General features: G+C 61.0%; 1 pseudogene; it reads right to left on the minus strand.

Moving 5' to 3' along the window:
- The window catches only part of LOC137364389 (cyclic AMP-dependent transcription factor ATF-1-like), a 34,472-nt pseudogene that overhangs the window by 2,806 nt on the left and 19,152 nt on the right, over positions 1 to 12,514 (minus strand).

A 12,514-nucleotide genomic window follows, 5' to 3' on the forward strand; every position in this document is an offset into this window, starting at 1 on the left:
GGGGGGGTCCTCGGGGAGTGGGTCAGTATTTACAGGGGGGTCCCCGGGGAGTGTGTCAGTATTTACAGGGAGTCCTCGGGGAGTGGGTCAGTATTTACAGGGGAGTCTTCGGGGAGTGGGTCAGTATTTACAGGGGAGTCCCGGGGAGTGGGTCAGTATTAACAGACAGTCCCCGGGGAGTGGGTCAGTATTTACAGGGGAGTCCCGGGGAGTGGGTCAGTATTAACAGACAGTCCCCGGGGAGTGGGTCAGTATTCACAGGGGAGTCCCGGGGAGTGGGTCAGTATTTACAGGGGGGGGGTCCCCGGGGAGTGAGTCAGTATTTACAGGGGGGTCCCCGGGGAGTGGGTCAGTATTTACAGGGGGGGGGGGGGGGGGGTCCCCGGGGAGTGGGTCAGTATTCACAGGGGAGTCCCGGGGAGTGGGTCAGTATTTACAGGGGAGTCCCGGGGAGTGGGTCAGTATTTACAGGGGGGTCCCCGGGGAGTGGGTCAGTATTTACAGGGGGGGGGGGGGTCCCCGGGGAGTGGGTCAGTATTCACAGGGGAGTCCCGGGGAGTGGGTCAGTATTTACAGAGGGGGGGTCCCCGGGGAGTAAGTCAGTATTTACAGGGGGGTCCCCGGGGAGTGAGTCAGTATTTACAGGGGGGGTCCCCGGGGAGTGAGTCAGTATTTACATGGGGGTCCGCGGGGAGTGGGTCAGTATTTACAGGGGGGGTGGGGGGGGGTCCCCGGGGAGTGAGTCAGTATTTACAGGGGGGTCCCCGGGGAGTGGGTCAGTATTAACCGGGGGTCCCCAGGGAGTAGGTATTAAGGGGGGGGGGGTCCCCGGGGAGTGAGTCAGTATTTACAGGGGGGTCCCCGGGGAGTGAGTCAGTATTTACAGGGGGGTCCCCGGGGAGTGGGTCAGTATTTACAGGGGGGTCCCCGGGGAGTGGGTCAGTATTTACAGGGGGGGGGGGGTCCCCGGGGAGTGAGTCAGTATTTACAGGGGGGTCCCCGGGGAGTGGGTCAGTATTTACAGGGGGGGGGGGGGGGGTCCCCGGGGAGTGAGTCAGTATTTACAGGGGGGTCCCCGGGGAGTGAGTCAGTATTTACAGGGGGGGGGGGGGGGGTCCCCGGGGAGTGAGTCAGTATTTACAGGGGGGTCCCCGGGGAGTGAGTCAGTATTTACAGGGGGGTCCCCGGGGAGTGAGTCAGTATTTACAGGGGGGGGGGGGGGGGTCCCCGGGGAGTGAGTCAGTATTAACAGGGGGGTCCCCGGGGAGTGGGTCAGTATTTACAGGGGGGGTCCCGGGGAGTGGGTCAGTATTTACAGGGGGGTCCTGGGGAGTGGGTCAGTATTTACAGGGGGGTCCCGGGGAGTGGGTCAGTATTTACAGGGGGGTCCCGGGGAGTGGGTCAGTATTTACAGGGGGGTCCCGGGGAGTGGGTCAGTATTTACAGGGGGATACCTGGGGAGTGGGTCAGTATTTACAGGGGGGTCCCGGGGAGTGGGTCAGTATTTACAGGGGGGTCCCCGGGGAGTGGGTCAGTATTAACAGGGGGGTCCCCGGGGAGTGGGTCAGTATTAACAGGGGGGTCCCCGGGGAGTGGGTCAGTATTTACAGGGGGGGTCCCGGGGAGTGGGTCAGTATTTACAGGGGGGTCCCGGGGAGTGGGTCAGTATTTACAGGGGGGTCCCGGGGAGTGGGTCAGTATTTACAGGGGGATACCTGGGGAGTGGGTCAGTATTTACAGGGGGGTCCCGGGGAGTGGGTCAGTATTTACAGGGGGGTCCCCGGGGAGTGGGTCAGTATTAACAGGGGGGTCCCCGGGGAGTGGGTCAGTATTAACAGGGGGGTCCCCGGGGAGTGGGTCAGTATTTACAGGGGGGGTCCCGGGGAGTGGGTCAGTATTTACAGGGGGGTCCTGGGGAGTGGGTCAATATTTACAGGTGGGTCCCGGGGAGTGGGCCAGTATTTACAGGGGGGTCCCGGGGAGTGGGTCAGTATTTACAGGGGGGTCCCGGGGAGTGGGTCAGTATTTACAGGGGGATACCTGGGGAGTGGGTCAGTATTTACAGGGGGGTCCCCGGGGAGTGGGTCAGTATTTACAGGGGGGTCCCCGGGGAGTGGGTCAGTATTTACAGGGGGTCCCCGGGGAGTGGGTCAGTATTAAGGCAGGGGGGGGGGGGGGGCCCCGAGGAGCGGGTCAGTATTAAGGGGGGGGGGGGGTTCCCGGGGAGTGAGTCGGTATTAAGGGGGTGGGTCCCCGGGGAGTGAGTCAGTATTAAGGGGGGGGGGGGTTCCCGGGGAGTGAGTCGGTATTAAGGGGGTGGGTCTCCGGGGAGTGAGTCAGTATTAAGGGGGTGGGTTCTCCGGGGAGTGAGTCAGTATTAAGGGGGTGGGTTCCCCGGGGAGTGAGTCAGTATTAAGGGGGTGGGTCTCCGGGGAGTGAGTCAGTATTAAGGGGGTGGGTCCCTGGGGAGTGAGTCAGTATTAAGGGGGTGGGTCCCCGGGGAGTGAGTCAGTATTAAGGGGGGGGGTCCCCGGGGAGTGAGTCAGTATTAAGGGGGTGGGTCTCCGGGGAGTGAGTCAGTATTAAGGCGGGGTTCCCCGGGGAGTGTGTCAGTATCAAGGGGGTGGGTTCCCCGGGGAGTGAGTCTGTATTAAGGGGGTCGGTCCCCGGGGAGTGAGTCAGTATCAAGGGGGTGGGTTCCCCGGGGAGTGAGTCAGTATTAAGGGGGTGGGTTCCCCGGGGAGTGAGTCAGTATTAAGGGTGTTGGTCCCCGGGGAGTGAGTCAGTATTAAGGGGGTGGGTTCCCCGGGGAGTGTGTCAGTATTAAGGGGGTGGGTTCCCCGGGGAGTGAGTCAGTATTAAGGGGGTGGGTCTCCGGGGAGTGAGTCAGTATTAAGGGGGTGGGTCTCCGGGGAGTGAGTCAGTATTAAGGGGGTGGGTCCCCCGGGGAGTGAGTCTGTATTAAGGGGGTGGGTCCCCGGGGAGTGAGTCTGTATTAAGGGGGTCGGTCCCCAGGGAGTGAGTCAGTATTAAGGGGGTGGGTTCCCCGGGGAGTGAGTCGGTATTAAGGGGGTCGGTCCCCGGGGAGTGAGTCAGTATTAAGGGGGTCGATCCCCGGGGAGTGAGTCTGTATTAAGGGGGTGGGTCCCCGGGGAGTGAGTCTGTATTAAGGGGGTCGGTCCCCAGGGAGTGAGTCAGTATTAAGGGGGTGGGTTCCCCGGGGAGTGAGTCAGTATTAAGGGGGTGGGTCCTCGGGGAGTGAGTCAGTATTAAGGGGGTGGGTTCCCCGGGGAGTGAGTCGGTATTAAGGGGGTCGGTCCCCGGGGAGTGAGTCAGTATTAAGGGGGTGGGTCCCTGGGGAGTGAGTCAGTATTAAGGGGGTGGTTCCCCGGGGAGTGAGTCGGTATTAAGGGGGTCGGTCCCCGGGGAGTGAGTCAGTATTAAGGGGGTGGGTTCCCGGGGAGTGAGTCAGTATTAAGGGGGTGGGTTCCCGGGGAGTGAGTCAGTATTAAGGGGGTGGGTTCCCGGGGAGTGAGTCAGTATTAAGGGGGTGGGTCTCCGGGGAGTGAGTCAGTATTAAGGCGGGGTTCCCCGGGGAGTGTGTCAGTATCAAGGGGGTGGGTTCCCCGGGGAGTGAGTCTGTATTAAGGGGGTCGGTCCCCGGGGAGTGAGTCAGTATTAAGGGGGTGGGTTTCCCGGGGAGTGAGTCAGTATTAAGGGGGTGGGTCTCCGGGGAGTGAGTCAGTATTAAGGCGGGGTTCCCCGGGGAGTGTGTCAGTATCAAGGGGGTGGGTTCCCCGGGGAGTGAGTCTGTATTAAGGGGGTCGGTCCCCGGGGCTTGAGTCAGTATCAAGGGGGTGGGTTCCCCGGGGAGTGAGTCAGTATCAAGGGGGTGGGTTCCCCGGGGAGTGAGTCAGTATTAAGGGGGTCGGTCCCCGGGGAGTGAGTCAGTATTAAGGGGGTGGGTTCCCGGGGAGTGAGTCAGTATTAAGGGGGTGGGTTCCCCGGGGAGTGAGTCTGTATTAAGGGGGTGGGTTCCCCGGGGAGTGAGTCAGTATTAAGGGGGTGGGTTCCCCGGGGAGTGAGTCAGTATTAAGGGGGGGTTCCCCGGGGAGTGTGTCAGTATCAAGGGGGTGGGTTCCCCGGGGAGTGAGTCTGTATTAAGGGGGTCGGTCCCCGGGGCTTGAGTCAGTATCAAGGGGGTGGGTTCCCCGGGGAGTGAGTCAGTATTAAGGGGGTGGGTCCCGGGGAGTGAGTCAGTATTAAGGGGGTGGGTCTCCGGGGAGTGAGTCAGTATTAAGGCGGGGTTCCCCGGGGAGTGTGTCAGTATCAAGGGGGTGGGTTCCCCGGGGAGTGAGTCTGTATTAAGGGGGTCGGTCCCCGGGGCTTGAGTCAGTATCAAGGGGGTGGGTTCCCCGGGGAGTGAGTCAGTATTAAGGGGGTGGGTTCCCCGGGGAGTGAGTCAGTATTAAGGGGGTCGGTCCCCGGGGAGTGAGTCAGTATTAAGGGGGTGGGTTCCCGGGGAGTGAGTCAGTATTAAGGGGGTGGGTTCCCCGGGGAGTGAGTCTGTATTAAGGGGGTGGGTTCCCCGGGGAGTGAGTCAGTATTAAGGGGGTGGGTTCCCCGGGGAGTGAGTCAGTATTAAGGGGGGGTTCCCCGGGGAGTGTGTCAGTATCAAGGGGGTGGGTTCCCCGGGGAGTGAGTCTGTATTAAGGGGGTCGGTCCCCGGGGCTTGAGTCAGTATCAAGGGGGTGGGTTCCCCGGGGAGTGAGTCAGTATTAAGGGGGTGGGTCCCGGGGAGTGAGTCAGTATTAAGGGGGTGGGTCTCCGGGGAGTGAGTCAGTATTAAGGCGGGGTTCCCCGGGGAGTGTGTCAGTATCAAGGGGGTGGGTTCCCCGGGGAGTGAGTCTGTATTAAGGGGGTCGGTCCCCGGGGCTTGAGTCAGTATCAAGGGGGTGGGTTCCCCGGGGAGTGAGTCAGTATTAAGGGGGTGGGTTCCCCGGGGAGTGAGTCAGTATTAAGGGTGTTGGTCCCCGGGGAGTGAGTCAGTATTAAGGGGGTGGGTCTCCGGGGAGTGAGTCAGTATTAAAGGGGTGGGTTCCCCGGGGAGTGAGTCAGTATTAAGGGGGTGGGTTCCCCGGGGAGTGAGTCAGTATTAAGGGGGTGGGTCTCCGGGGAGTGAGTCAGTATTAAGGGGGTGGGTCTCCGGGGAGTGAGTCAGTATTAAAGGGGTGGGTTCCCCGGGGAGTGAGTCAGTATTAAGGGGGTGGGTCTCCGGGGAGTGAGTCAGTATTAAGGGGGTGGGTCTCCGGGGAGTGAGTCAGTATTAAGGGGGTGGGTCTCCGGGGAGTGAGTCAGTATTAAGGGGGTGGGTCTCCGGGGAGTGAGTCAGTATTAAGGGGGTGGGTCCCCGGGGAGTGAGTCAGTATTAAGGGGGTGGGTCTCCGGGGAGTGAGTCAGTATTAAGGGGGTGGGTCTCCGGGGAGTGAGTCAGTATTAAGGGGGTGGGTTCCCCGGGGAGTGAGTCTGTATTAAGGGGGTCGGTCCCCGGGGCTTGAGTCAGTATCAAGGGGGTGGGTTCCCCGGGGAGTGAGTCAGTATTAAGGGGGTGGGTCCCGGGGAGTGAGTCAGTATTAAGGGGGTGGGTCTCCGGGGAGTGAGTCAGTATTAAGGCGGGGTTCCCCGGGGAGTGTGTCAGTATCAAGGGGGTGGGTTCCCCGGGGAGTGAGTCTGTATTAAGGGGGTCGCTCCCCGGGGCTTGAGTCAGTATCAAGGGGGTGGGTTCCCCGGGGAGTGAGTCAGTATTAAGGGGGTCGGTCCCCGGGGAGTGAGTCAGTATTAAGGGGGTGGGTCCCCGGGGAGTGAGTCAGTATTAAGGGGGTGGGTTCCCCGGGGAGTGAGTCAGTATTAAGGGGGTCGGTCCCCGGGGAGTGAGTCAGTATTAAGGGGGTGGGTTCCCGGGGAGTGAGTCAGTATTAAGGGGGTGGGTTCCCCGGGGAGTGAGTCTGTATTAAGGGGGTGGGTTCCCCGGGGAGTGAGTCAGTATTAAGGGGGTGGGTTCCCCGGGGAGTGAGTCAGTATTAAGGGGGGGTTCCCCGGGGAGTGTGTCAGTATCAAGGGGGTGGGTTCCCCGGGGAGTGAGTCTGTATTAAGGGGGTCGGTCCCCGGGGCTTGAGTCAGTATCAAGGGGGTGGGTTCCCCGGGGAGTGAGTCAGTATTAAGGGGGTGGGTCCCGGGGAGTGAGTCAGTATTAAGGGGGTGGGTCTCCGGGGAGTGAGTCAGTATTAAGGCGGGGTTCCCCGGGGAGTGTGTCAGTATCAAGGGGGTGGGTTCCCCGGGGAGTGAGTCTGTATTAAGGGGGTCGGTCCCCGGGGCTTGAGTCAGTATTAAGGGGGTGGGTCTCCGGGGAGTGAGTCAGTATTAAAGGGGTGGGTTCCCCGGGGAGTGAGTCAGTATTAAGGGGGTGGGTTCCCCGGGGAGTGAGTCAGTATTAAGGGGGTGGGTCTCCGGGGAGTGAGTCAGTATTAAGGGGGTGGGTCTCCGGGGAGTGAGTCAGTATTAAGGCGGGGTTCCCCGGGGAGTGTGTCAGTATCAAGGGGGTGGGTTCCCCGGGGAGTGAGTCAGTATTAAGGGGGTGGGTTCCCCGGGGAGTGAGTCAGTATTAAGGGTGTTGGTCCCCGGGGAGTGAGTCAGTATTAAGGGGGTGGGTCCCCGGGGAGTGAGTCAGTATTAAGGGGGTGGGTCTCCGGGGAGTGAGTCAGTATTAAAGGGGTGGGTTCCCCGGGGAGTGAGTCAGTATTAAGGGGGTGGGTTCCCCGGGGAGTGAGTCAGTATTAAGGGGGTGGGTCTCCGGGGAGTGAGTCAGTATTAAGGGGGTGGGTCTCCGGGGAGTGAGTCAGTATTAAAGGGGTGGGTTCCCCGGGGAGTGAGTCAGTATTAAGGGGGTGGGTCTCCGGGGAGTGAGTCAGTATTAAGGGGGTGGGTCTCCGGGGAGTGAGTCAGTATTAAGGGGGTGGGTTCCCCGGGGAGTGAGTCAGTATTAAGGGGGTGGGTCCCCGGGGAGTGAGTCAGTATTAAGGGGGTGGGTCTCCGGGGAGTGAGTCAGTATTAAGGGGGTGGGTCTCCGGGGAGTGAGTCAGTATTAAGGGGGTGGGTCTCCGGGGAGTGAGTCAGTATTAAGGGGGTGGGTCTCCGGGGAGTGAGTCAGTATTAAGGGGGTGGGTCTCCGGGGAGTGAGTCAGTATTAAGGGGGTGGGTCCCCCGGGGAGTGAGTCTGTATTAAGGGGGTGGGTCCCCGGGGAGTGAGTCAGTATTAAGGGGGTCGGTCCCCGGGGAGTGAGTCAGTATGAAGGGGGTCGGTCCCCGGGGAGTGAGTCAGTATTAAGGGGGTGGGTCTCCGGGGAGTGAGTCAGTATTAAGGGGGTGGGTCTCCGGGGAGTGAGTCAGTATTAAGGGGGTGGGTCTCCGGGGAGTGAGTCAGTATTAAGGGGGTGGTTCCCTGGGGAGTGAGTCAGTATTAAGGGGGTCGGTCCCCGGGGAGTGAGTCAGTATTAAGGGGGTGGATCCCCGGGGAGTGAGTCTGTATTAAGGGGGTGGGTCCCCGGGGAGTGAATCAGTATTAAGGGGGTGGGGTCCCCGGGGAGTGAGTCAGTATTAAGGGGGTCGGTCCCCAGGGAGTGAGTCAGTATTAAGGGGGTGGGTTCCCCGGGGAGTGAGTCAGTATTAAGGGGGTGGGTTCCCCGGGGAGTGAGTCGGTATTAAGGGGGTCGGTCCCCGGGGAGTGAGTCAGTATTAACGGGGTGGGTTCCCCGGGGAGTGAGTCAGTATTAAGGGGGTGGGTTCCCCGGGGAGTGAGTCAGTATTAACGGGGTCGGTCTCCGGGGAGTGAGTCAGTATTAAGGGGGTGGGTTCCCCGGGGAGTGAGTCAGTATTAAGGGGGTGGGTTCCCCGGGGAGTGAGTCGGTATTAAGGGGGTCGGTCCCCGGGGAGTGAGTCGGTATTAAGGGGGTCGGTCCCCGGGGAGTGAGTCAGTATTAAGGGGGTGGTTCCCCGGGGAGTGAGTCAGGATTAAGGGGGTGGGTCCCCGGGGAGTGAGTCAGTATTAAGGGGGTGGTTCCCCGGGGAGTGAGTCAGGATTAAGGGGGTGGGTCCCCGGGGAGTGAGTCAGTATTAAGGGGGTGGTTCCCCGGGGAGTGAGTCAGTATTAAGGGGGTGGGTCCTCGGGGAGTGAGTCGGTATTAAGGGGGTGGGTCCCCGGGGAGTGAGTCAGTATTAAGGCGGGGTTCCCCGGGGAGTGTGTCAGTATCAAGGGGGTGGGTTCCCCGGGGAGTGAGTCTGTATTAAGGGGGTCGGTCCCCGGGGCTTGAGTCAGTATCAAGGGGGTGGGTTCCCCGGGGAGTGAGTCAGTATTAAGGGGGTGGGTTCCCCGGGGAGTGAGTCAGTATTAAGGGTGTTGGTCCCCGGGGAGTGAGTCAGTATTAAGGGGGTGGGTTCCCCGGGGAGTGAGTCAGTATTAAGGGGGTGGGTCCCCGGGGAGTGAGTCAGTATTAAGGGGGTGGGTCTCCGGGGAGTGAGTCAGTATTAAGGGGGTGGGTCTCCGGGGAGTGAGTCAGTATTAAGGGGGTGGGTCTCCGGGGAGTGAGTCAGTATTAAGGGGGTGGGTCCCCCGGGGAGTGAGTCATTATTAAGGGGGTGGGTTCCCCGGGGAGTGAGTCAGTATTAAGGGGGTGGGTCTCCGGGGAGTGAGTCAGTATTAAGGGGGTCGGTCTCCGGGGAGTGAGTCAGTATTAAGGGGGTGGGTCCCCCGGGGAGTGAGTCAGTATTAAGGGGGTCGGTCCCCGGGGAGTGAGTCAGTATTAAGGGGGTAGGTTCCCCGGGGAGTGAGTCAGTATTAAGGGGGTGGGTCTCCGGGGAGTGAGTCAGTATTAAGGGGGTGGGTCCCCCGGGGAGTGAGTCTGTATTAAGGGGGTGGGTCCCCGGGGAGTGAGTCAGTATTAAGGGGGTCGGTCCCCGGGGAGTGAGTCAGTATGAAGGGGGTCGGTCCCCGGGGAGTGAGTCAGTATTAAGGGGGTGGGTCTCCGGGGAGTGAGTCAGTATTAAGGGGGTGGGTCTCCGGGGAGTGAGTCAGTATTAAGGGGGTGGGTCTCCGGGGAGTGAGTCAGTATTAAGGGGGTGGTTCCCTGGGGAGTGAGTCAGTATTAAGGGGGTCGGTCCCCGGGGAGTGAGTCAGTATTAAGGGGGTGGATCCCCGGGGAGTGAGTCTGTATTAAGGGGGTGGGTCCCCGGGGAGTGAGTCAGTATTAAGGGGGTCGGTCCCCAGGGAGTGAGTCAGTATTAAGGGGGTGGGTTCCCCGGGGAGTGAGTCAGTATTAAGGGGGTCGGTCCCCAGGGAGTGAGTCAGTATTAAGGGGGTGGGTTCCCCGGGGAGTGAGTCAGTATTAAGGGGGTGGGTTCCCCGGGGAGTGAGTCGGTATTAAGGGGGTCGGTCCCCGGGGAGTGAGTCAGTATTAACGGGGTGGGTTCCCCGGGGAGTGAGTCAGTATTAAGGGGGTGGGTTCCCCGGGGAGTGAGTCAGTATTAACGGGGTCGGTCCCCGGGGAGTGAGTCAGTATTAAGGGGGTGGGTTCCCCGGGGAGTGAGTCAGTATTAAGGGGGTGGGTTCCCCGGGGAGTGAGTCAGTATTAAGGGGGTGGGTTCCCCGGGGAGTGAGTCAGTATTAAGGGGGTGGGTTCCCCGGGGAGTGAGTCGGTATTAAGGGGGTCGGTCCCCGGGGAGTGAGTCGGTATTAAGGGGGTCGGTCCCCGGGGAGTGAGTCAGTATTAAGGGGGTGGTTCCCCGGGGAGTGAGTCAGGATTAAGGGGGTGGGTCCCCGGGGAGTGAGTCAGTATTAAGGGGGTGGTTCCCCGGGGAGTGAGTCAGGATTAAGGGGGTGGGTCCCCGGGGAGTGAGTCAGTATTAAGGGGGTGGTTCCCCGGGGAGTGAGTCAGTATTAAGGGGGTGGGTCCTCGGGGAGTGAGTCGGTATTAAGGGGGTCGGTCCCCGGGGAGTGAGTCGGTATTAAGGGGGTCGGTCCCCGGGGAGTGAGTCAGTATCAAGGGGGTGGGTTCCCCGGGGCTTGAGTCAGTATCAAGGGGGTGGGTTCCCCGGGGAGTGAGTCAGTATTAAGGGGGTCGGTCCCCGGGGCTTGAGTCAGTATCAAGGGGGTGGGTTCCCCTGGGAGTGAGTCAGTATTAAGGGTGTTGGTCCCCGGGGAGTGAGTCAGTATTAAGGGGGTGGGTTCCCCGGGGAGTGAGTCAGTATTAAGGGGGTGGGTTCCCCGGGGAGTGAGTCGGTATTAAGGGGGTCGGTCCCCAGGGAGTGAATCAGTATTAAGGGGGTGGGTTCCCCGGGGAGTGAGTCTGTATTAAGGGGGTCGGTCCCCAGGGAGTGAGTCAGTATTAAGGGGGTGGGTTCCCCGGGGAGTGAGTCAGTATTAAGGGGGTGGGTTCCCCGGGGAGTGAGTCGGTATTAAGGGGGTCGGTCCCCGGGGAGTGAGTCAGTATTAACGGGGTGGGTTCCCCGGGGAGTGAGTCAGTATTAAGGGGGTGGGTTCCCCGGGGAGTGAGTCAGTATTAACGGGGTCGGTCCCCGGGGAGTGAGTCAGTATTAAGGGGGTGGGTTCCCCGGGGAGTGAGTCAGTATTAAGGGGGTGGGTTCCCCGGGGAGTGAGTCAGTATTAAGGGGGTGGGTTCCCCGGGGAGTGAGTCAGTATTAAGGGGGTGGGTTCCCCGGGGAGTGAGTCGGTATTAAGGGGGTCGGTCCCCGGGGAGTGAGTCGGTATTAAGGGGGTCGGTCCCCGGGGAGTGAGTCAGTATTAAGGGGGTGGTTCCCCGGGGAGTGAGTCAGGATTAAGGGGGTGGGTCCCCGGGGAGTGAGTCAGTATTAAGGGGGTGGTTCCCCGGGGAGTGAGTCAGGATTAAGGGGGTGGGTCCCCGGGGAGTGAGTCAGTATTAAGGGGGTGGTTCCCCGGGGAGTGAGTCAGTATTAAGGGGGTGGGTCCTCGGGGAGTGAGTCGGTATTAAGGGGGTCGGTCCCCGGGGAGTGAGTCGGTATTAAGGGGGTCGGTCCCCGGGGAGTGAGTCAGTATCAAGGGGGTGGGTTCCCCGGGGAGTGAGTCTGTATTAAGGGGGTCGGTCCCCGGGGCTTGAGTCAGTATCAAGGGGGTGGGTTCCCCGGGGAGTGAGTCAGTATTAAGGGGGTCGGTCCCCGGGGCTTGAGTCAGTATCAAGGGGGTGGGTTCCCCTGGGAGTGAGTCAGTATTAAGGGTGTTGGTCCCCGGGGAGTGAGTCAGTATTAAGGGGGTGGGTTCCCCGGGGAGTGAGTCAGTATTAAGGGGGTGGGTTCCCCGGGGAGTGAGTCAGTATTAAGGGGGTGGTCCCCGGGGAGTGAGTCAGTATTAAGGGGGTCGGTCCCCGGGGAGTGAGTCAGTATTAAGGGGGTGGTTCCCCGGGGAGTGAGTCAGTATTAAGGGGGTGGTTCCCCGGGGAGTGAGTCAGTATTAAGGGGGTGGGTCTCCGGGGAGTGAGTCAGTATTAAGGCAGGGTTCCCCGGGGAGTGTGTCAGTATCAAGGGGGTGGGTTCCCCGGGGAGTGAGTCTGTATTAAGGGGGTGGGTTCCCTGGGGAGTGAGTCAGTATTAAGGGGGTGGTTCCCCGGGGAGTGAGTCAGTATTAAGGGGGTCGGTCCCCGGGGAGTGAGTCAGTATTAAGGGGGTGGGTTCCCTGGGGAGTGAGTCAGTATTAAGGGGGTGGGTTCCCTGGGGAGTGAGTCAGTATTAAGGGGGTGGTTCCCCGGGGAGTGAGTCAGTATTAAGGGGGGGGTCCCCGGGGAGTGAGTCAGTATTAAGGGGGTGGGTCTCCGGGGAGTGAGTCAGTATTAAGGGGGTGGGTTCCCCGGGGAGTGTGTCAGTATCAAGGGGGTGGGTTCCCCGGGGAGTGAGTCTGTATTAAGGGGGTCGGTCCCCGGGGCTTGAGTCAGTATCAAGGGGGTGGTTCCCCGGGGAGTGAGTCAGTATTAAGGGGGTGGGTCCCCGTGGAGTGAGTCAGTATTAAGGGGGTGGGTCCCCGGGGAGTGAGTCAGTATTAAGGGGGTGGGTCTCCGGGGAGTGAGTCAGTATTAAGGGGGTGGGTCTCCGGGGAGTGAGTCAGTATTAAGGGGGTCGGTCCCCGGGGAGTGAGTCAGTATTAAGGGGGTGGGGTCCCCGGGGAGTGAGTCAGTATTAAGGGGGTCGGTCCCCAGGGAGTGAGTCAGTATTAAGGGGGTGGGTTCCCCGGGGAGTGAGTCGGTATTAAGGGGGTGGGTTCCCCGGGGAGTGAGTCGGTATTAAGGGGGTCGGTCCCCGGGGAGTGAGTCGGTATTAAGGGGGTGGGTTCCCGGGGAGTGAGTCAGTATTAAGGGGGTGGGTTCCCGGGGAGTGAGTCAGTATTAAGGGGGTGGGTTCCCCGGGGAGTGAGTCAGTATTAAGGGTGTTGGTCCCC

The sequence above is a fragment of the Heterodontus francisci genome, unplaced genomic scaffold, assembly GCF_036365525.1.
Source record: "Heterodontus francisci isolate sHetFra1 unplaced genomic scaffold, sHetFra1.hap1 HAP1_SCAFFOLD_1681, whole genome shotgun sequence".
NCBI lineage: Eukaryota > Metazoa > Chordata > Chondrichthyes > Heterodontiformes > Heterodontidae > Heterodontus > Heterodontus francisci.